Below are 24,462 nucleotides of genomic sequence, written 5' to 3' on the forward strand. Positions count from 1 at the left end.
TCATTCAAATCTACAATCCTGACATGACCCTGATGAGTAGAAAATACAGTTTTTCCTTTGTGGGTGATCTCTTCCTGAACATTATTGTCATATTCCATGTTTGTTATTAGAAAAATACAGCTTAAATTCCTCTCTGCTCTTCTGTCGTGGCTACTTAACATGTCTGGAGTGTTGTCTTAGATCGGGAGCCAAAAAATTACTCACCAGGTAATTATTAGTAGAGATCAGATAAGAGAGCAGCTTTAATAGAAGGCCTTCAACCACCATGGGAGTACAGATGCTTGCATGCCTCGTGTCCAGGGAGTTCCACAATTTAAGGTGTTTGTCCATCCAATCCCAGATCTATCCGCTCCCCAGATCCTCCCAGCTCTACCCCTGGCGTGTCCCTCTGGAAAATGAGTTGGGGGTCCTAAGATCCCCTCTTCCTCATCTTCCTCTTCATCACAGCACATTCAGTCCTTGGAGCTCCTCCAAAGTTCTGGATTTTGAAAGATGCTTTGTCTGTCATGGTATCTTCCTGTAGAGGCCTGGGGTGTGATGTTCTTAAACAGAAAGAAGGCCTACTTTGAGAGAAGTCTAAACAAGATAAAGGCATTTAGAAAATTAAATATGAAATTGGGTAATAGGGTTGGGTAAATGTGTAAACTACTGTGCTAAAGGGTGAGCTGCCTACAGCTACTTCTAAAATCTACAAAAAGCTAAAAATCCAAAAAATCCATAGGTATCAGGAGAAATCCATGCTGGATGGAGCAGATCCATGCTGTGCTGCTGTTTTTAGTATCTACATTTTGTAATATTATATGGAAGCAAATCTAAACACAGGCTTTATGATGGTCTATTAGGAGAAGTCCAGCCACCTGCTCCACATGCTGGCAGTTTACACAGTCAATTAATTTCCTATAACATGTATGTTCTGCTGTTTCAGTTTAGCAGGCTTTAGAACCCACATTAAAGATACTCTGAGATCTTTATTTCCTCTCAGGGAAAAAGAAGAAAGTAGAAATTACATTTGGTTGGATGAACACCCAAATGAGGTGTGTGCTTGAGAATGGCTGGGGGTTTTTTTGTTTGTTTTAAAAGGAATCATTAAGTAAGACATCTGTCTCAAGAACTTTCTAGATTTTTTTTTGACATCAGGGAATCTTTATTTCTGGGTCCTGTTGGTCTTTGACAGTATAAGGTATATGAACATTGTGATTAGTTTTTTAGTATTTTTTTCCCTCTAAATAGGAGGAATTTAAATCTGCAGAGATACATTTTGACATTTCTTGTTGAATAACCGAGTAACTGATAGCCATTTCTAAGTCTTTGGATAAGTCTTTTAAAATGCAGGAGGAATTGCTAATAGAGTTTTTAATTGTTTAGGAAACAATTCCTCTTCAGAAATTCTGCTTTTTTTAATAGGTTTAATATGGAAACAACCTTGACTGTTAACTGTGATTTCTGTTTCTGAAGGTGTTGGCAAAGTAAGGCACATCAACCTGTGGTAGTATTTTTAAAGTAAAGAATTCCTCCACTGGAGAGATGTGTCATAAAAAATGAGATCTTTAGAATCTCACTACTTTTCTTGCATCAGATTGCAGAAATTCAACCCAACTTCCCTCTTGAATTCCTTCACATCTAATGTTTGCTCTTGTTCTTCAAAGGGTTTTTCAGAGTAGTCCCCTTGGTGCAACTGGGAATAGGATCCATTGCCCAGCTTCCCGAATTGGAATGGAAAAGATACTAGGACTGTTTAGACAATTTTTTTTCTGTATGATGGAGTTCTAGTAGTTTTGGGAAGAACTCAAGTCAAACATGTCATGCAGTATGGGAAGGCTGTCAGCTTAGTTACACTGGTATATATGGTGCCTGTGAGAATTCTTATAATGGCTACATCTTTAAGCTGTAGGAAGAGAAACAAATATATATTTGTAGAAAGTGTACTTACCATGCAAACTTTCCTCCCCAGTGGAATTTTAATGCCACAAACAATGTAAAACATACTGGAGTCACTTAAATTGGAACTTTTATTTACAGTACTTGTTTTTCTGACACTGTTGTGAAATGCTCAAAAATCCAGATGGGCCTTATTCTTAAAACCAGAAGGCAGAATACTTCAACAGCATAAACTTGCACTTCTCCTTTCTCCCTTTAGCACAGTGTTCATCTATTTGTCTTTTTGAACATTCATTACTTTTGCAGATTATATACCTGAAGTCCTTTTCTCCCCTGGATGCACCTGTTTAACTTCCAGTAATACCAGTAAATCCTTAAGGGGAAACTAGTCTTCAAGAGTCTTTAGAAACTCATGAACTGTCTGTTTTGTCTATGTTTTTTCCAGTGCAAGCCTTTGTTTTAGCTGTTTGTGGCAGAGTTGTTGAAGATGCTACTACAGCTTGGAAAATTCATGTAAGATTCAAGGTTAGTTAGGCCAGACAGTTTCATATCCCTCAACAAACTTATTTGCTTGTGGACTTCTGCATTATCTACATACTCTCTTATTGCATGGTGGTTACTGCCAAAGTCTCTTCAGTAATGTACAGATGCCATATGCTTTAATATAACTTCAACTTTTTTTTTTTTTTTTTTTTTTTCTCAGTGATGCTACAGCTAAATTCTGGCTGGAAGCTCCCACACAAGAAATAAAAGCAGTTAGAACTCAAATGTGTATCTTTCCTCCTATGGAAATTAAGTTCTTATCATCTCAGTGCCTTATTCGCAAAGGCCTATATTTGTAGCGCTATTTATCTTCCTGAAGGGAATTCTCTGAGACCCTGGAGATGAGTAATGGTTTCTCTTAATCAGCCTTTTGAAATACCATTGTCTTGTCTGTCTTTGTTAGAACATCAGCACAGTGGTAGGTGTTTTGTAACATAATATGAAACAATGTGTTTGCTGCTAAGAGCTTGTAATTTTAACAAAGGAGAAGCAATCAGAAAAGGGGCTGGCAAACACTGGCACTTGAAATTCAAGGGCTGAATGTTTTCCGCACTGAGAGCAAGAATGAGGGAAAGAATGAACAAACACCAAACAGGCAAGAGTTCTCTTGTGCATGCCAGTGTAATCTGCCAGGTCCTACTTAGCAGGCTGTGTTGGCACAGATTCACACATTCTAGGTTTATGTAGCTTCTTCTTGTCTGCTCACATTTTCTTATGTTGCCTGCTGTTACATTTTCTTTGATCTCTATCTTGGTATTATGTAAAGATTCAACCTACCCTTGCTTTAATATGCTTGGTCCCCATTTTTGTTCCTTTTCTTGCTCTAGATAAATGTTATTTCTCAGAACTTTGAATTATCTCAAAATAAAATAAAACAACAAAGTTTTATGATGCTTAACTCCCATCATACATAGTACATTTTCAGTACATGATAAAAATATGAATTTTCCACTTTATGACTTAGGCAGGGCTCTTCTGGACCACAATAGGTCATGAAACCATATTTCTGACATGCCCAGACAAGCGTACCTACATTATGCCTTACTGACCTTTTCCTTAATAGCTTCCAGTTATGGAGCTGCCACAACAGTCCTACACAGCCAATTTCCATGTTTCACCATTCTGATGATTAGAGTTACCATAATCTCTTAAAACCACTCCAAATAAGCTGCATCTTGCCCTCCTTTCATAGAAAACCTCTGTGTTTGCTATCAGTCTCTTTAACTTTTCTCCTAATTCTTCCCCCCACCCTGATTAGTCCTTTTGTTTTCTCCTGGATTATGTCAAATCAATCTGTTTGCTATTGCAAGCACTCCATGCAAAACTGGCTACATATCAAGGCCTCACCTGACTGACAAAAAAATAAGTCTTAGGGGGTGTGTGACATGACATTAATGTACTTGGAATTAAAGCTCGCTGTTTTTTCTGCACTGTCCAGTGGTTGATGTGTATGTATCTTCTCTGTGTTACAAACTTAGGACTCATGTCTTTTTCTGTTGCATGGCTGCATCACCAGTTTGTATTTCTGTTTTCAGTTTCTCTTTACTCTGTGTAGTGGTTTGAGCCTGTCTTTATCAAAATATGTCTTGTTGATATAAATCTTTCCAATTTATCAGGTTCATTTTGGATTCTGATTCAGTTCCTCAGCCCGCTTGCACCACCCTCTCCTTGTGCTGATTTTACAAGTATATGTTCTAGTTCATCATCCAAGACATTAATGAAACATTAAATAGAATTTGGTAGTCAATGGATGCAGCAGAGATGAGTAGGCAGTTCAGGGTCCAGGGATGTGGCATGATTTTCTAAATAGCGCAGGAAACCATTACTATTTCATTTTTTCTTCTTTCCCCTATAACTGGAGACAGTGGACTTGTTGGTAGGGATGCAAAACTGCTAGACAAATTTTATGCATGCTTCGCATCCCAAAATCATTTAAAATTGCAGTAAACACCCTTGTCTTCATGTTATAGATGCAGAGGGGAAAAGCAGGCAGCTGGTCAATGACACAGCTAGCGCCGGCAATGCACCTTCCCTCGCGAGTGCCGGGGGCTCCCTCCGCTGGTCTGCCCTGCTTCTCACGGTGTCTGCCTTTCCTGTGTTTCCATGTGCTCCGCAGACAAGTTGGCGCAGTAAAATCAACTTTATGCATCGAAGAGGCATGTTCTCTGCCTTGATTAACATTACTCAAGTGCCCATTAATTGGTTAGTGATGCTGACATTGCTAACAGCAGAAAGAGAAGGGATAAAAGGCAAATCATCTAGAATTATCACAGTATCACATAAAACCCTTTAATTTCACCTCTTGCCTCTCCCCAGATGTAAGTGGGTGATGTATAGCACCCCTGTGGGTGTGTTGTGCCCACCTCATCTCCCCTATTTATTACACACAGAGATGAGAGCTCAGTACTGCTATTTCATGACTACTGATTCAAGATAAGTGAATATATCAGAGCACATGGATTTTTCTGTTGTCTTTCAGCTCCTCCACCAGTTGCAGCAGGAAATATGTTTTGGGCTTAAATTCAATGCTGAGGATTTGAAGGCTGGGGGAAATTGCTCTCCTTTCAAAACAAGTGATAGTAAAGGCTATGGACCTTTCTCTCTGCCTTAGTTGTTTTGAAGTTCTGCTGTTCTACTCTTGTATAAGAAGGAAAGGAAAAAAAGAAAGCTTTGCCTATCTAGTCTGTCTGTTTCTGGGTAAAATTAAAACTTTTTTTATCTGAGCGGCAGTACTTTGAATCTCAAGATTAAATGAATTTCAGGAATGAATTGGCTGTTAAATAAGAAGGGTTGTTGTTATTTTAAAATCAGAATTAGAATAAATTGAACTAGAATTCACCTCAGTGTTTCCAGGTACAAACATATATTGCAACAGGTATTATGATACTTCATAACTCTTAAGGTCTTCTGGGACAAAATCAGGCTTAGAATGGAGAAAAAAACCCCAGTGATCTGAGTGATACAAGTTTTCAAAGATTTCTCCTCTCAGGCTATGAAGAGTAAAGATTTAACCCTGATGCTAAAACTAATCCCAGGTATTGAAATCTGTGGCAGAATTTACATTCATCAATGCCAGGGAAATCTCTATAATGCCCCCCTTCCTCCCCCCCCCCCAAAAAAAAAATGGTTAGAGCAGTAAGACGCTGCTTAGAAATACAGTTAAGAAAAAATAATGCATGCCTTTTGTGTAGTATCACTACAGTAGTCTGCAGGTGCTAAATTACAGCTCAGCCTTTTTCAGCCAAAATTTCAATGCAGAACAGTTGTTCTGGTGTCCTCAGCCAGAGAGCAAGAGAGCCCATGGTAGAATGTAGTTCAGAATTTTCTTTCTGTGGTGGAGCCAAGCAGAGTTGATATATAACTCTGATTTGTAATTTTAAGGTTGCCCTTTATTGCTTAGTGCACTGAACACTGAGGAAAATCACAAGAGAGCTAAAACACCAACCCTCTCTTCTGTTTCATTGTGGGATATTTATTGGAGGACTTCTGGGAGTCTCTCCAGCCCTGAGAGAGGAGACTGCTGGCAGAATTGACCTTGACAGAGACACAGATCTGCTTTTCAAAGGGCTCTGTGTGTGGGGTAGTACAAGTAAGTTCAACAGAAGTTTCAAGGTTTTCATGTGTATTCTGAAGTGCAATATAAAGGTCAGTGCTGACCTTTCTTCCTTTTTGCTATGGGGAGATGGATGTAGATGCAATATCCTTTTCCTGTTTTGCTGGGCTCTTCATAATTACTACAGGCATTTAATTTAATGAATAAAGGGGTTCAAAACACCTAGTCCTCTTTCTGCAGAAAATTTCCCCTCAAAAAATGTTTTTGTTCTGGGAAATGTGAGAATGAAGTGGGACTTCAGGAAATTGTTTCTGTTATCAGAAAATAATTGCTAAGTTATTTTATCCTAAAACTTGCTAATTTATTTTAACATAGTTCAGGGAACCTATAGCCAAACCACCAAATTCTTCCTACCAGCTTTGTAAACAGCCTGACATGCAACAATCCTTTTCCTGATTTGCAGATCACAGACAGCAGAAGAGGCTTGGTAAGTCAGATGTAATCCCAAAATGAGTCTGTCATTTCACTCCTTCAGTTTTACCTGAAATGCTACTGAGGGAGAAGGGTCAACTGAGGATGCTGCTGCTGCTGACAAAGTATGTGCCAGGGGCAGATGTAGTATTCTGTTTGCTTCACAGCTGGGAACAATAAATACAGTCCTGAACTGCAGGGTGGGAAAATGTCACTGTATCACTGCCCCTTCTCAGAGTTTACCAATGCTGGGCTTTGTGAACAATGTAAAGAAAAAACTTCTACCTCACTCTCCCTTCCCCTCTAAATTTCACACCCCATTTAATTTGGTTGTTTCACCAACTTAATTGTAACTTGCTCCACTCAACAGAAAGAAAAACTGTTTTTACCAGACTTCCCAGTGATGCTGCCTCTCAAAACCAGGGAGGCTGACGTATTCAGTATGCTGGAGGACAGACAGTGGCCAACCTGATCTTCTTCCTGTGATTTTGGTCCTTTTTCTTAGTGAACAGGGACATGCCTACCCTAAGACATGCCTACACAAAGCTGGAGTGTTTTGTGTATCCACACTGAATGAAATGCAATAAAATTCATAAGAGACTTGTCCATCCTGCACGGTTTGCCTTCTTTTTTTTCATTGTTTTGTTGCTGGTTTGTTTGGGTTTTTTTGCTTTGCTTTAGGTAGCAGTCTAGCTGGGAAGCAATATTGCCAGGATTTTCTGTAGGAAACTTCTAGGATAAATATTTCAACATTCACTGAATGTTGAATGAACATACAAATTCACTAAGTTGAATTTGTATTTGGATTTTGTGTGCTCCACATTTTGGGGCCACAACCTGGAAAGCAAAGGACTGCTGGAGTTTGGATGAAACAAAGTAATCCCTCTGTCACTTGGTCATCTCTTCTGTTTCGGAGAGCCAGTACTGTTTTCAAAGCAGTGTCCAGCAATAAAGAGGAGAGGTCTGACACTGCATCTGTCCTAAGTTTGCCTAGCGTTGAGTTGCTAGTGGGTTATGTGACTGTCTCATTCACACTGTCTGAATATGGCTGTCTTGGGGGTTACAACTGCTTGCTCTTCCTGGTTGATGCTGCTGTGGTGTAAGGAGATTGGGGGTGTGATGCTGTTGAGGGTTGTAGGAAGCACAACACTTATAAGGCTTGGTAATGCCTTGGCAGTAACTATAGGTTTACACCTGTTTGTGTTTTGCACGTAGTGTCTAAACGCAGATAGAAAATAATGTATCTCATTTAGAGCTCTCTTGGCTAAGTGCTACATATTTAGCCTTAAGCATTTTGGCAGCATGTAGATTAATCTGTTGACAGTACTGAAGGTGGCCATGTTAGGCTGTTCAGATGAATTAGGAGGCAAGCTGATGTCTTGCCTCAAAATGTTTTGAAAAACTGACCAAGTGCACAAGTTTTAACTGTCATTGACACACTCGTCCCTTGCCCATTTTGTGCAATATGTCTTGCTAGATGCAACTGCATTACAGGGGTCACTCAGGGAGTTCAGAGATATGAACTGCTTTTAGGCTTTTTCTCCAGCTCATTAGGCACGGGCTCTCTGTCTTCAGAGTCAGATGTGATAGACTTTGTGTCTATTTTTTTTTTGCTGAAAACACACATTTCTGTGGGCACTGTAAGGAAAATTACCATCCCACTAATGTTTAAAACCTGATTGCATCACAAAGCCATGACTGAATACAGTACTTTGTTCAATACTTGCAGTATATCTTTTTCTTTGGAAAGAACACTCTTCAAGAAAACTCTAGTGATAAAGGGAATGTCGTGGAGTTTATTATTCTCCTGCATCTCAAGTTTCCTTTCCTCTGTCCCTATTTACAAAGGTGAACTTATTTTACTGGAGAGGATTCAGAATGGCATAAGCAGGTTTTTCTTCTAAGCATGCAGGTCTACCTTTTTTGGTTTAATAAACCTGTTCTGAGGAGATTGTGCAATGACACTAATGATTCTACCTGTTAGAACTGCTTTCTCTTTAATCTTTGAGCAGAAGCCTATAGCTGAGGTTACAGAATTATTTCTGTTTTAATCCAGGTCTTCCATTGCCTATTAATATTTGCTTGATGTTTAGATCCCACAATGAAATAGTCTCCCGCCTTCAGTAGATTCTCAGGCAACGTGACTGCTTAAGGAAGGGTTGAAGTTGGTTGAAAAAACAATTGTTCAGGAATTTCTTGGAGTACCTTCCTCCATTTTTGATTTAGCTCATTTTAAGACTTAGAGAAATCGTCAATGCACTCTGTCTAATAAATTGCTAAGTTTACTATGTTATAGGTTTACTTATTCTGAAAAAAACAAGTGGGAATTTGTTTTTTCTTTTCCCTGCATCATTATGAAAGGGGGATGTTGAACGAGGGAGGGGGAGGGTGATTCTTTTTCCTAGAGTGATTGACACACACAAAAGAACTGGCCACAGCCCACATTCCAGATTGATAGCCCTCAGAAGACTGTGCTGGTGGAGGTGAGAGTTTTTTTATCGCTCCTCAGGAAACAGGAGGACTCCATTTTTGCCCTGACTCAGGGAGGGTGTGTGTGTGTGGAGCTGTGAGAAAAACTTCTCCCTTGAATTTAGAAGGATGGCAAAAACTCATGAAACAAAAAGAAAGAATTTATTCAGCATGCTGGGTCTAGTCTCACACCGAGTTCTTCGGGGAGAAAAGACCCCTTGGGTTTAAATTTCATGTATTTTATAGTTTTACAAAATCCCACTTTTTTCAGATAAGCTTAATATATTCACTTTTACCAAAAAAGGTTCCTTTTCTCTGAAAAGGGTCTTTCCCTTCTTTCTACTTGGCCACTGGCCATCCCCTGCCAAAAGTGATGGATCTTCCTTTGTTCTTAGCCCAAAGAGAGAAAAGAAAGCCCTGTATACCAAAGTCTCACATGGCCCTGAAAGATTTTAATTTTTAGGAATTTTATATTTCCCTTAACCGGCCAAAAAAGACCCTGACACCCAAGTCCACTCTGAGACTTGGATATCTTACAACTTCGCGATACGCCTATAAACCCATATTTTTATTTCTCATAGAGGGATTTCTGTGGTTCATTTTGGTTTTGGCCAAGTCATCTGGCTGCTTCTGGCTCCGGTTTGCCTCCGTTCTCCTGCACCCTGTTCTGCCCCCAGCCTGGACTTGTTCAGATTTCATCGGAGAGGCTTGACCCTTCTGCGAAGGAACCTTTGGGGGAGTCCTGGCCGGAGCCAGCTGCCGACAGTGTGAGTTTGTGGGAAGAACTCCTTTCCCTCCCCCCCTCCCCCCCCCCCCCCGTTTCCCCTTCCCCTCCTCAGTGTGGGGGAATCTCCATTTTGGCTTCTCCCACACTCCGGGGCCACACTCTCCCACCCCTCACGCGGTGACCACCAGAGCCCAACAGCACTCCCTGCTGGTCGTGGTTAGAATTGCACCAAAAGGCGGAAAGTACTGAACTGTTTCCTTTTGGAAGGGGATTTTTGGGTACAGGATTATTGTTTAGTTGGTTTTGTGTTCTTTTTGTTGTTCTGCCAATGCACATATATCTTTTAATAAAGGGCTGTTATCTTTTTTTCTTTCATCATGCTTCCTCAATTGGAGCCTCTTAATTTCGGATTTACAGTTGCTTGGAGGGAGGAGCTTGGTCTTCCTCATAATCATCCTCCTTAGCAAAACACTTCAGTCTCATTGAACTGACGGCATGCACTGAATTTTAAGGTGGGATGTATATGGAAAATAGTTAACAGACAAGAAATATATTTTAAAATGAAGATGTTATTGATATTGCCTCCTCTAACTTATTTGAAGTTTTTTGCATCTCTGAGGCTATTGTATTCTTGTGCACATATGTGTGAAGCAGTGCAGCATTATGTTCTGTTGCATCTTGGGAAATGTGAAATTCCCTTTTGAAATATAATTCATTCCATCATAGCTACTGCCTATGGTTTCTTGCCACTGTATATCACATTCACATGGTGAAGCCTGGCATGGTCACTCACTCCCAAGTTTTTGCTCTGCAATCTGATTTTAATCCACTTCTCCCTACTAAGAAGGATTTTAAAAAGTAACTAAATGTAGGAACTAGTAAAAGTCATTAGACACCAAATTTCTTACATTCCAGCACTGATCATTCTCATTTTTGATAATTCTTAAAGTAGGAGATTACTTATATAAGATGGAACAAGAATAAATCTTGGATGGTTACTTGATTACTTATATAAGATGGAACAAGAATAAACAAGTAGGAAAAAAATTTTCACAGAGATTGAGAATAGTGTGGGAACATCAGTTCTTTCTTCTTTGCTCTATTGCCAGTTTGGTGTTTTGTCTTTGTGCTTCTCTGAGAGAGGAGTGTCTTTTATTCAGGCAGTTCACCTTGTTCTGATTGACAAGAATTTGAAGCTCTCAGAAATATAAAGATTGCATGCTATCCAACTTTAATTTCTTCCAGATGCAATAATATTCATTACCAAAATACAACGTGTTCTGTCTTGTGGCTGATCTCATTCACTGGGACTCAACTGTGTCTTCATGCTATTGTCCTTCCCCCAAATCTCCAGGAGGTAGTTTTCTCTGGACTGGGTATCTCTGATGGGAGATACCCATGGATTTCACTTCACTGTGATATTTTTAGACATGCTGCTTTAAAAATTTGCTCACCTACCAATGTCTGATGAGTATGAATTGTGAGGGAACATATGATCTCCCAGTGACAGATACTATATTTCCCTGACCTAAGAACAACTCGAAGTGCTATTCCCATAAATAAGCCCAAGTGCCAAGTCAAAATCTAACAGTGAGTTAATCCTGGTTAGTACACTTGGTTGAAAGAAAGCCTTCTTTAGTCTAAATGTACCTTTCTGACTCAATACTCTGATTTTCTGTACACCTCTATACAAACACCCATTATAATTTTTCCCTCCTCTCTCCCACTCCCAATTTAATTTGCTGCTATCTTTTATAGTGGATGACACTTCTATTGCTCTTAAAACAGCTTTGATGCTTATATGCTAAGGTATTTTTCAAATTAAGGAATTAAAGCACTTTTGTAGGTAGGAGTCAAATTTAGCAAACAAGTTATTAAAGGAACTTTCAGCTTATGACATGTATGAGCATAATTGCTGGGATAGATTCTGCAAAGCTGGGCAACAAGCGCCCTCTGCAACAATCATATATTTTTCACTTAATTACAGTAACACTGTATGGATCCAAGGGCAATTCTTTCCAGCAATAAAATATTCATTGACTCTCAGCTTCAGGTGAATAGGTACATTTTTAGTGACATTCTATTGGGATACACAGAAATCCCAGCAGAAATGCTATATGCTGAGTTGTGTGGAGGATGGGAACTGTGAACTAGAATGTTGCTTTCTTTCTGAATCTGATTGAAGACATACATTTTTTTAATATCTAAGAAGGAAATGAGGTCTTCTTTTTGTCTGTTTTTAATGACAGTGTGTTTTTTTAATAGTTTTTGTTTAATTTTGTTCTGAACTTCCATTATAAGAGCAATGATAACACAGTACAATAAAAGAGTTTCAAATATAAAATAGTATTGAAATGAAACATACAAATGTTTTGATGTTAAAACAAAAAATTAGGGGATATTTTGCAGACCAAAGTCCTATTTTTGCAAGATACTGAGTCTGAATTTATCTTCATATCATGATATTGAAAAATTTATTTTGAAAAGTTTCTGACAAATGACTGCTCAGCATCCCAAAGCAGTAACATATGTTCCTTTTTCCTCATTTTAGTATTGAAAGTTAGGTTATAACTAGGAAAAAATCCAATGGAATATATTAAGATTTCACACATCAGGTAACTTATTTTGAATCTGACCATAATTGTGGGTGTTGAGTGCCTGAAATTATGGCTTGAGCGAAGCTCCTCTCAGGCTGTAATTCTCATTTAGTCTATTGTCACTTCATAGAGTAACACCTGCTCCTTTCTGGTAAATTTTCACTTAGTTTTCCTTCTTTTTAAAATGAGATTTGATAAAACTCTCCAGATTTTTTAATCTTTAAATTTTCTTTTAGGTTTTATAACAATAAACTGTTTAACTTCTGAAAACCCCTCTATATAAGAAGACTTCATTCATAACATTTAGATAGCACAGAAACATAATTAAAATACCTAATTTAGTTAATTATTCTTGAAAACTTAAGACTCTTCTTTGCTCCAGAGTCTTCTCAGACATGTTACTCCAAAATCCTCATTACCCTCCAGATAAGCTTTTATTATTGAAACGTGTTATAAAATTATATATATGTGGTTTCAATTTCAAAACGAGTCTCATCTGAAAGCAGTAGTTGGTAGGAGCTTTTCTATTCTCTTTAATGCAATAGAGAATATGTGACCAGCTCTAAAAATAAATGCACTCCTCTTCTGCATTTAATCCTCAAACTTGAAAGCTAAGCCTGTGAATGCCTGGGTGTTTAGCCTGCAGTTTATGGATAGTGGAAATCTCTGCACCTGTCTCTGCACAGTCGGATGGGAAACTCCCAGCTAGCACTTTGCTGATGCAGGGATGTTTGTAGTGATTTAGGGGTGGTTGTGCCTCTCTCTGAATTGGATAGATGCATTTTTTGGGGGAAAAGAATTGAGCCAATGAGCTGAAGTTTTCAAGATAACAAATACTACAAAAACCTTTGCAAGGCAAAAATACCAAATAAGAATTGAAGTCCAGAAATGGTCACTTAATGTAAACAGTGACTTTTTTTTCCCCTTAAAAAAAAATCTAAATGAGAACAGCAGTAATTTATAAGGAAATAAATGATTTCTACTTCATTAAGCAACTATGATACCTTGATGAAAATGTATAAGTTTGTATTTTAGATAATTCTGGAATAGCAATACGTAACTACAAATTAGAAACTTTTTTCCAGGCAAGGAAATAGCTTTGATGTTCATCTCTAGATGAGTATCCTTCTCTGACTAGGAGTGGTAAAGCTCCTAGGGTTTGAAGAATTCTGCTAAGAACTTAAAAGAAATCAGCATTTTGGTCTTAGTGTGTATCATGAATGAGTGCTTTAAAGAATTCTCAAAGTGATTACAGCTGAAATCACACATGCTGTCTGAAACCTGCAGTTAGAGAGCCCTTGTGGTCCATTTGGTCTGGTGGAAGGTGTCCCTGCTCACTGTGGAGTGGGTTGGAATTAGAGGGTGTACAAGGTCCCTTCCAACCCAAACTATTTTGTGGTTCTATGATTACTATTTAGTTTTCTGAGACAACAATCGAAATCCTGTTATTTAAACATAGTAAAACATACTCATTGAGAGGAGAAAACAGCCTTTAGCCCTTAATCTTGCCAACAGCCTAATCATTTGCTTTCCTTGGTCTCTGGAGAAGCATGTACTGCTTTTCGGACATGTGAGCTGGCATCGGTTTTTCAGAGGCTGCCATTGCACCTGTTGCCTGAATAAATTCCCATTGAATTATAAAGAAGATGTTGCTGTAGTATATCTGTCAGGAGATATAATTTTCTGGCAGGACTTTCTGCCTGCCTGCTAACTCCATATGGTAATGTGTTTGGATACTTGTTAAAAATCTATGGTTGATCATAGTTTAGGGGCAACACTGAAAGCCTGATTAAGTCAGGAGACATAGTTCACTGTGAGGGGATTTTCATAAACATAAACATATTGCTCCAGGATATATAAGCATCTTTTCTCTCTTCCTATGGCCCCCCAGTCTCTTCCTCATCAGCTATTAAAATATACAAGCCAACAGCCTTATATATCTGGACATGTTCAAGGGAATGAATCTCAGCATAAAAGGGGCAAAGGGATAATTGTTCCCATGGTAATACATTTAGAGTGCATGATTCAGAAGCAAAGATTGGTCTTTTTGTTACTGTCAAACCAAGTGCTGTCAAGTCATATTCAGTGTTCTGTATAGTTATTGAAAAAGTTAATTAATCCAAAGGAAAACTTCTTTCACATGGACAAGGCTAATCAAAAGGTTGCTATTTATGGCCTTGTTTATGAACAGTTGCATTATGGACCTGGTTTTAGCTGCTCTAATTTAATATCTAGAGGCTTTTTCAAGAATTCATTGACAGAAAACAGAAAAAGTGTCTAATCACTGCTATCTCTTATTTTCTTCTAAAATAAAATGGCATTCCACTACAGATTCTAGCAGTGACTGCAATGGAGACCTTCAGCATATTTCAATACTTAAAGGGCTTTCTTTTTTGTAATTTAGATAAAGTGAAAACAGTTAAGTGGAAAAGAATCTTTGACTAAGTATGAAAGCTTTTGCTTGATTTATATTCACATGGAAAATATTTTTTATGGGCAGTCCAGAGGTATCTTCTATCCCATTGCCTTTTCTTTGCTATTAGCTAGTATTGGATGCTTGTGGTAATGACTGATGGGTGCAGAACAGTATTTTTTCCTACTTTTCATTCTCTGAAGTGCAGGAACTTCATGAAGTTTTTAATAGCCCTTGATGGACTTCCTGTTCAGGTTTTGAGTTTATGTATTTCTTATGTAAATCCACATTTTCTAATTTATCCTTTTATACTTCCAACATCTTGTGGTACTGAATCCCACAATATAATTATGTCTTTTCTGAAAAAAAATCCTACCTGATTAATTCAGGATAAAATGTTGACACAAAAGCAAATGGATATAAACTAGAATTAATATACTTAAGTTTAGAAATTAGAAGAACGGTGCTAGTAATTCCAGTCAGACTTTTAGGGGCAGTCTGAAGAAGGTACACGAGAAGTTGTCAGAACCATTATAAAATGTATTTTTAGGTGACTGAACTTAATGAACCAGGTATTTTCCTACAAGAAGTTCCTTTTTTTCTCTCTAGCTTTTAAATCAGTAATGTATCTTTCTTTCTACAAAACGTGAAAAATTAGGGAGCACAGCTCCTGTTAGCATTAATTACAGCTGTTACAAGGTCTAAAGACTGTTAGGAAAAAGCTCTTAAAAAGCGTTTGTAACTTGTAAAACAAGGACTGATCTGTTGTTGCCATTAAGAGTCTCATTTTGGAATGCCCTATCTTGCAAGTTGTGGAGACCTATTATGTAGGAAACATCATTTTGGCACCCTGGAAAATTGCCAATTGAGTTTTATGTGTTCCCTTCAGTCTTTTGTTGTGGACACAGGAACAAAGTCATAATTTACTTGAGGGCATTTTTATTTCCTGCCTCATCAAGATGAAGTCTGCTGTATTTAGCCTTTCAATTGCCTAATTTCTAAACACTTCTCGCAAACTCTTTAATTAATTGGCAGGCTACACACAGGCTGGAAGTAATTGAAGATTACTCTTAATTTTAAAAGCACAATTTTGGTGGATGGTGTAAAATACGTATGCAGATTAGAGGCAAATATAAACAATAATTAATGTGCAAATGCAAACAGTGAATTGATGGAGCAGATCATCCTCAGTGCAATCACACAGCACCCACAGGATGGACAAGGGATCAGACCCAGACAGCACGGGTTTAGGAGGGGCAGGTCCTGTCTGACCAACCTGATCTTCTTTTATGACCAGGTGACCCGCCTGGTGGGTGAGGGGAAGGCTGTGGATGTGTCTACCTGGACTTCAGCAAAGCCTTTGGCACCGTCTCCCACAACATTCTCCTGGAAAAGCTGGCAGTCCACGGCTTGGACAGGGGCACCCAGTGCTGGGTTAGGAACTGGCTGGAGGGCCGGGCCCAGAGGGTGGTGGGGAAAATGGTGCTGCATCCAGTTGGTAGCCGTTCAGCAGTTGTGTCCCCCAGGGATCAGTGTTGGGCCCAGTTCTGTTTAATATCTTTATTGATGATTTAGATGAGGGGATAGAGTCCACTATCAGCAAATTTGCAGATGACACTAAGCTGGGGGGGAGTGTCAATCAGCCGGAAGGCAGGAAGGCTCTGCAGAGGGACCTGGACAGGCTGGAGAGTTGAGCTGATTCCAACGGGATGAGGTTCAACAAGGCCAAGTGCCGGGTCCTGCACTTTGGCCACAACAATCCCCTGCAGCGCTACAGGCTGGGGACAGAGTGGCTGGAGAGCAGCCAGGTAGAAAGGGACCTGGGAGTTTGGATTGACAGGAAGCTGAACATGAGCCAGCAGTGTGCCCAGGTGGCCAAGAAGGCCAACGGCATCCTGGCCTGGATCAGGAATAGTGTGGCCAGCAGGTCCAAGGAAGTGATTCTTCCTCTGTACTCAGCACTGGTGAGGCCACATCTGGAGTACTGTGTCCAGTTCTGGGCCCCTCAGTTCAGGAAGGATATTGAGGTGCTGGAGCAGGTCCAGAGGAGGGCAACTAGGCTGGTGAGGGGACTCACCAGCACAAGTCCTATGAGGAGAGGTTGAGGGAGCTGGGGCTGTTCAGCCTGGAGAAGAGTAGGCTCTGGGGAGACCTCATCACTCATCAACTCATCAATTCATCAACTACCTGAAAGGAGGTTGTAGCCAAGTGGGGGTTGGTCTCTTTTCCCAGACAACTATCAACAAGACAAGAGGGCATGGTCTTAAGCTGTGCCAGGGGAGATTTAGGTTAGATATTAGAAAGAATTTCTTTTCAGAGAGAGTAATCAGACATTGGAATGGGTTGCCCAGGGAAGTAGTGGATTCTCCGTCCCTGGAGGTTTTTAAGATGAGACTGGATGTGGCACTTAGTGCCATGGTCTAGCAACCGCAGCAGTAGTGGATCAAAGGTTGGACTTGATGATCTTGGAGGTCCCTTCCAACCCAGCTGATTCCATGATTCTATGGTTCTATGATTTGGAAGGTGTGCAGAGTTCCTCTGCTTTTCTGAACCACCATGCTCTCTGACAGCCTTTAGGCTGGAATATAGCTCTGTGGCTTCTGCACCCAAGCAAAGGCTCTGGGAAGGTGGAGGATGGTGACAGACTTTTTGTTGATGATGAGGTAACCCACAAACCAAAGGCATTCCCCACCTGACAGTTACCCAGCCAAATTCCTCTCACAGACACACTCTGTCTCCTCTTATTGCCAGCTGAAATAAATCAAATCCTGGAATAAGTCAGCATAGCCAAGTTAACATTTCTTTGTAGGATTGCAGCAACTACTGAGCAGCCTGGGCCTGCAAAGGCACCTAGCCTCTTGTCAGGAAGATGGATTATTATGTAGATATAATAAGATTCTGACTTAAACCAGTATAAATCAAATTGGAATCAGCCCCTTTAAAGTTGACTGGTTGAAACTGTTGATTTTTATATTCTATTTCTTTACATGCTTTCCTGCAACATATCCTGAGCTAGGTATGTTTTGTCCATGCAGACTATTTATTTATTGGTTTATGGAGTGACCTGCATCTTCAAAAAATTGTTTTGATTAAAAATCCTAGATAACTTCCTCCTATTTCAAGCTCTGAGCAGGGCTAAAAATGATTCATGCTGCACATTAAATTTGGTATTTCTGCAGGTGTGACCATGTAGTGCTTTAGTAATTTCCATGTTTTTCCAAGTTTGATTCCCCTGGAATTGCTTACAGAAATGATTGAAACTTTATCTAAGTAATCATGTTGTAAATATTTAAATGACACCTACTTGAATAGCATCATGCTGCCAAATAGTTTTGAAGATGTTTCTGTGCAACCTCAGCAAAAATTAGTAGCGTGTGTGATATTCTGGTTCTTCTGTGTAATATTTGGCTGAGGTAAATCGGTAGATTTTGGCTGAGTTCTTTCTTTAAAATTTCTTATATTTTCTTGGAAGTGCACAGTCAGACATTAAGCTTGTGTTTGAACAAAAAGTTGTGTTGATTTTTATGATTTTTCTGTTGAGAATGCAAATCAAAATCAGAATTATGGGAAATTTATGTATTATAAGTGTCTATTGCACATAGGGTAAATTTTCACACCTTCTTCTATAAGATTCATCTAAGCTTTATTTTGGAGGTTTTTTTCTGTGAGATAATGGATGCTATATAAGAAGAGCTTCTTTTCAAGACTTGCAATTTTTTATATAATGGTTTAACAGAAAGGATGAAAATTAGTAATTGCTTGTGCAGCTTGTTGAACAAAAAGTGTGCGTTCTGACTGGAAATGAAACCAGGACACAAAAATAAAAGTAGGGAACCATGATGATGCATCATATAATGTGACATTGTAAATTCCACAAAAAAATATACTTTGAAGAGTTTCTGAAGTAAGTTTGTCTCCACTATCAATACTAAAATTGATTCTTGTTTAAAAGGAGAGGTGAAAATATTGTAGTTTTCTCTTTTAGTTCCAAGCAAATTTAAAAAGTGACCAGAATTATCTAAAGCCTTGTAACTGTGATTAGTTTATTAGAGTGTATATATTAGTCATTAAATTAGTCATCAAATTTGAAAACGAAGCTATGAAGTCTTAATCACAAAGTGAATTCTTAAATCTGTATTCAATTTCAGGCCGCTGTAGTTGGATTATAAAAAATTATGAGTCATTACATTAAAAACTTGGATTCCCTTTGACAAGGCACCCAATAAAAACTGTTTTGTTAGCAAATTTAATACCAGAATATCTGAAAATCTATAGAGGTGTATCGATGAACAATATCAAGATAGAAAGATAAATCACCTGAATTACTGGGCTAATTGTAATATTTAGCTATTTGTTAACTGGCTGTTGTCCTGTCTTTTGCTCTGATATAAAAATCTCAATTCTAATCACATTTATGGATGTTTTGTCAGTTATAGTATGATTTTACTGGACCTGTCAACTTGGAGACTGTAGTAAACTATATTTTACCCAAACACATTTTCTGTCTGAGTTGGCTGTGAATCAAATTATTTTCTTATCTTTGTACCACATCTCTTTAAATACAGTAGCTGTTTCGTATCCTTTCATTACTACAGTCTTTTTTACCCTCTTGTTCTCCAGTTTCTGGAGGAAGGACATCTGCCTTGTAATGATCTACGTATGTCAAACATTATGCATGTTCTTTTTAAAGTGCTTTATTTGAGGTATCCACTTTCCTTTATTTCACATGACAGTGGCATGGCTTAGATGGTTGATGTGTTATGCTCACTTGTGGTCTGCTTTTCCAACATCTGCTGCAAAATTCACTGGAGACAGTTTATCCAAGAGCCCTATTTACCTCTTGATAGATTTGTTTTCCAGATGTAGAAATAACATGTAGCTACGTGCATTGCTTTGCTTTGAAAAGGTATTTAGTAACTATCAATACTGATGAATTAGAACCCTTCTGCAAGTTTGTCAGCTTGACAGTGTTGGGGATGGATTTGCAAATTAGAGTACCTGGGCATCTTGTTTGCAGTTCTGTTAGTGGCATTGGGGAATCAAGGATGTTGCTTACTGCTGGTTTTTTCGGTATATCTTTTCTTTCATTTTTCTCATTATTTTCTTATTCAGCCAGAGAATTTAGGCAGCATCATTTTAGCTATCTTTGGTTGTATCTTCTCTGACCCCTTATTCTCTCAGATGTAAGGCACAATTAATCGTCCTCATTCCCTGTTGCAGACGCTTTAACATTCAGAAATTGACAGATTCCTTTATAATGTTATTTCATTTTGGGTCTTAGTTTCAGGATGCATGATATATCCTATCAGGTTTACTTGGAGAATTGTTCCAAAAGTAGATAAGACTCAATCAAATTTTGGGTTCAAAACCTCCTTGTCAGCAGGAAATGAACAACCACCCTTAGCGTACTCAGGCCATTTGTGTCAATGAGAAATTAATCAATTCTTCAGCAGCAGAAGTGGCACAAGTACTGTCCCAGTTTCAAAATAGGTTTCAAGCACTCTGACATTATTTAAAAAAATAATAATAGAAAAGGCCAGCCTGATGCCTACTGCTCAGGCAAATAAGATAGCAGGCTCAGAGAGGAGGATTATATGTCATGATCTGACTTAAAAATGTCTGTTTTTCTCTGAGGTTGCACTAGCACTGTTAGTATTTTCAGTATGTACAGGCCAAGGAACAAATTAACATATTTTCCCAACTTTAGAAACTGATAAACAATTCTTTTGTGGACTGTCCAACACACTGTGATCTGCACACCACGGATGTCAGTCTATTCTACTTCCCATTTCAAAGTCAGCAGCAAAACTGGTGGCATACAGGCAGTGTTAAAGTGTTCCTGTATAAATAGCTTTCCTGGTCAGTGTCCATATAAAATGAAAACCCGAAAATATATGAGCATGGTTCAGAGGATTACATGGCTTTTGTGGAATAATTTATTATACGGATTTCATTAGCTGCTCATGTTTTCCAGCTGAGCAGGAGCTGCAAACGTTTTTTTCTTAGACTTTTCTGCAATTCAAAATATTAGGCTGATAGTTTTCTTTCATTTTAAAGAAAGACTCATCAGGGAAGACTGGTTGATGTGAAGTGAATGTAAATTACGGGTCATATCGAAGTATTCAGGAGAGCTGAAGTTCATAAACATAGGGTCAATCTATGTGTACTCTTTGATGTTACTGTGATGCCTGAATCTGCCTAAACAAATCAGGCTGTTCCTGGATCAGGTTAACAGATGTTTAGTTACAGCTATTTACCTATGCCAACTTACATTAAAAATTTATTGGATAATGTTCAATGGGGGAAAAAAAGATTGTGGCTTAAGCAATTAATTATAATTTAGTTCATAAACATTTTGTAGTAAGGTCTATATTTTCACTCAGTGCTTGTGAAGTATAGCATGCTACATTTTTTGTAGCATAATCCTGATTTATGTCTCTTTGGAAATGTTGTGACCTTGGTTTCCCGGGCAGTAGATGATCAGCTGTGGATAGTGCTGCAGCTCTAAAGATCAACTTTATATATTTTCCCTCTGTTTCCATTTTAATTGCTCTTTACCATGCAGCACACATATTTAAGCTTTAAAAACTAAGGATTCAGGCATATGCACATGTATAATGTTCTATTTCTGCTGCTACTGCCTTGGGATGATGTTACCTGGTAGATACTCTACAGACAGTATGGGAGTCATTGGTGGTGGTTTTGCTGCGCTATACTGCTCTCATTGGCCTCTGCAAAAGTTCCATTACTATGCTCAGTGCTGACATCATTGTCAGGTGCAGTGTGGGCTCCTCTGCAGCCTTCTCAAACCTCCTCTCTTGCCTGTGTTTAAAGCCTTATAATTTCAGGGGGTTTTAATTCCACAATGAACTGGTTGTCCTCTTAATCAGTGTGCTGACCTTCACCCTTCCCATACAGGATGTTTCAACAGAGGTGAATTTCAGGAATTTAATCTGAAAGATAGTGATATCACCCTTTCTTACTTGACCTTATCAGGGCTATCAATTTAATGAAAACACAGATTAATTTTAATTTTTAATAGGGCCATCCTCACACATAATACATCACTCCCATTACCAAGCACCATACATTCCACAGTTAATAAGAGTAAACTTAGAGTGTGCATACAGTGAAGCAATCAGCTGGGTTACTTCTGACTTGAGGTTTTCCATTCCCCGAGGTCTGGTGTTGGGTTCAAATATCCAGAATTCCTTTTTTCTATTGGTTTCTGATGGTGAATGAATTCAGGTGTGCGACATAAGAGTACTGACTAATAAACCAAGGACATTGCAGTAAAAATTAAATTTTAATTTTAGGTTAAAGTAAAAATTTAGCTCACATTTTCCCTCTTTCACTGTGATTTGGTTACTTTGGTGGTGATTTTGGTTTTTTTTGGTGTGTGTGTGTTTGCTTGTTTCTTTTTGTTAAAAAAAAGAAGGTTAAAATAAGATGCTATTCAGATTCTCATCCAACATTCACACAAACCAGAAAGAATTTTTGTCTTAGGCTCTGGATTATTCCCATAAGTAGCTGCACGTGAAATTTGAGTAAGATTATTTCACATAATATACATGTGAAATCCTGCCCTGGTTGGGCTCAATAGCAAAATCGCTCATTTCAACGGGGCCAGACATCCAGCAAAAATTCATATAATATTTAACCTCTTCCTTCTCCTCCCCCTTCAAAAGCCTTACTATGTTAAAATAAAATATTAATATATAAAAAATTGATAAATAGGTTTTTTGCTCTCCTTGTCAGGAAGGAGACAAAATTCAGTTCTTGACACTGATTACTGATTTCTAAGGTTGTTCAAGTTTTTTCTTTTTTTCAACTGCCAAACAATTTTTTTTGTACTAATGTTGCAAAATGTGGAATATGGCAAATTTTCTCGAGAAAAGATGTTCTTTAATATTTGATCTTTGTATACTTTCAGGCCTAATCAACAAGAAGGAAGATTTAATCTTTGAAGCACAGATTAATTAAACTTAAGCTAATGAGCTCGAAGTGATGTTCATGTGTTAGAAGAACAGATTCCTTGTTGGTAGAATTGCCTTGTTAAGGTTTAGGACAGGACATGCTTCAGTGATCTCAGACCTAGAGGGAGGTTAACAAAGCTTGGGAAGAAGGATATAGTGCTGAAAGTGGACATAAAGAATGCCACAAGGACATCTGGCAGAAGTCCCAAGATAAGGAAGAAACTAATGAAGCCAACTGAGTGACTGTGCTGAAATCAGCCCTGACTGGTTAAAAGGTAATTCTGTCGGGGGAGACCGTGAGCACTGACTCACAGACTTCCGACCCAAAAGAAGAGAAAGACTGAGCATGTGGACTAATTAGCATGAGAAGAGAGAGAATAATTAACAAAAAGAAGATAAAATACTAATTAATTAGAGAACTACGTAACCTGTAGCTAATGAGCAGCAATTCCTTTGTTTGCTTAAATGTATAAATAGTAGAAAGTTCTGATAGTTGATGTGTTTGATTTATGGAATACCACTGAGCACCCAGGCTTGCACAACTCTGGAATAAATAATCAATGTCTCTTTCAAGTGCGTAAATATTGGGTTGTTGCACAGGGGGTAACAAATCTGATCTTTGTGGACAACACTAATAAGAGCCATGCCTGGCATGAAAACACCCCTGAGGAGCTGCTGTTGGTCAAGAACCTTTGCTTCTTTTCTGCAATCAACAGATTTATAGCTGATAGCAAAGTTCAGAAACCGAGTCATCAGTGGATTTCTCTACTTAGTAGTAATTGAATTCAGTTGATGTTCATGTTGGCTTGAAGCTGTCTGCCTTGTGTCTTGAATCTCCAAATGTATCTTCCCACACAGATGTCCTGGAATTGAGCAGTGTCTTCACTACTGAAATTTCCTGGAAAATTGTTCCTCTCAATCATTTATAAAATAATTGTAGGACAAAACTATTTTGAATCCTCTCTATGACTACTAGTTTACCATTTGGTATCTAATTGGTGTTTATGAGCATAAATACTGTGTCTTATGTCATTAAGTCTCCTATTCTCATTTTATTCTTAATGTCTAATTTTTGTGTGTCTGTTTCAAGAGTATGATGTCCTCCTTCTCTATATCTTTATAATTTTTGTAACTTCAGATTTTCTCTCTTCCTCCTTGAATGTTATATAAAAGGGAAAAAGTACAAAGACTTCAGTTAGGCAGCAATTTTGAAGTTTCCCTCTTTTTTAATGATTAATTGTGTGCTATTCATTTTCCTTCTCATCCACATGCAGGATATAAAGATTTTCATCACAATCTTCTCTTTCAAATTACTGATTTTGGAAAACTACTTAGTCTTCTAATCTTTCTATGCTAATCTGTGTGGAAAGTAATTTTGACATCAGTCTTTTCAATCTATTTCACTCTCTTTTGCTAACTATGGAGGATTAGAACAATGTTTCATCACTAGCTGAACTACTTTAGAGTTTGTTTGAAGCTAAGAAATGTTAGTTTTCCTCACCAAGTGACATGGTTGGAAACAGGCATGAAAGACTGGATAGAGGCTTCTGGGAATGAGTTATGGATGTACCTTTTTCATTTCACTTGGCATTCGTTGTAGATAACCACAGAAATTAAGTTTTATGCACTAGTGATATTGCTGACTTGAATTATGAATGGATATGATGAACTGTGGAACTTGAGCTATAGCTGTGGACATCAATAAAAATACCAGATAGATGGAAGAGATGGTAAAAGTAAAGGTTCTGCAATAGACAGAAACAGGGAGAGCAGATAGAATTTAAAAACTGTGGCATAGGAAGCAAAATGAACCTTTCTCTCTATACTTTTCTTAA

At 38.4% G+C, this 24,462-nt stretch overlaps 1 long non-coding RNA gene across 2 annotated transcripts; it reads left to right on the forward strand.

Annotated features, from left to right (window-relative positions):
• The first annotated feature begins 853 nt into the window (after positions 1-853).
• Positions 854-22,983, forward strand: LOC116784562. Of its 2 annotated transcripts, none has more exons than XR_004356136.1 (3): positions 854-1,034; positions 2,324-2,403; positions 22,585-22,983. It is a non-coding gene; the product is annotated as an uncharacterized LOC116784562 (long non-coding RNA). The 2 variants fall into 2 exon arrangements; XR_004356137.1 differs by lacking the exon at positions 22,585-22,983 and adding an exon at positions 6,438-6,564.
• Positions 22,984-24,462: the final 1,479 nt, after the last annotated feature.

This window comes from Chiroxiphia lanceolata, chromosome 3 (assembly GCF_009829145.1).
Source record: "Chiroxiphia lanceolata isolate bChiLan1 chromosome 3, bChiLan1.pri, whole genome shotgun sequence".
Taxonomy (NCBI): Eukaryota; Metazoa; Chordata; class Aves; order Passeriformes; family Pipridae; genus Chiroxiphia; species Chiroxiphia lanceolata.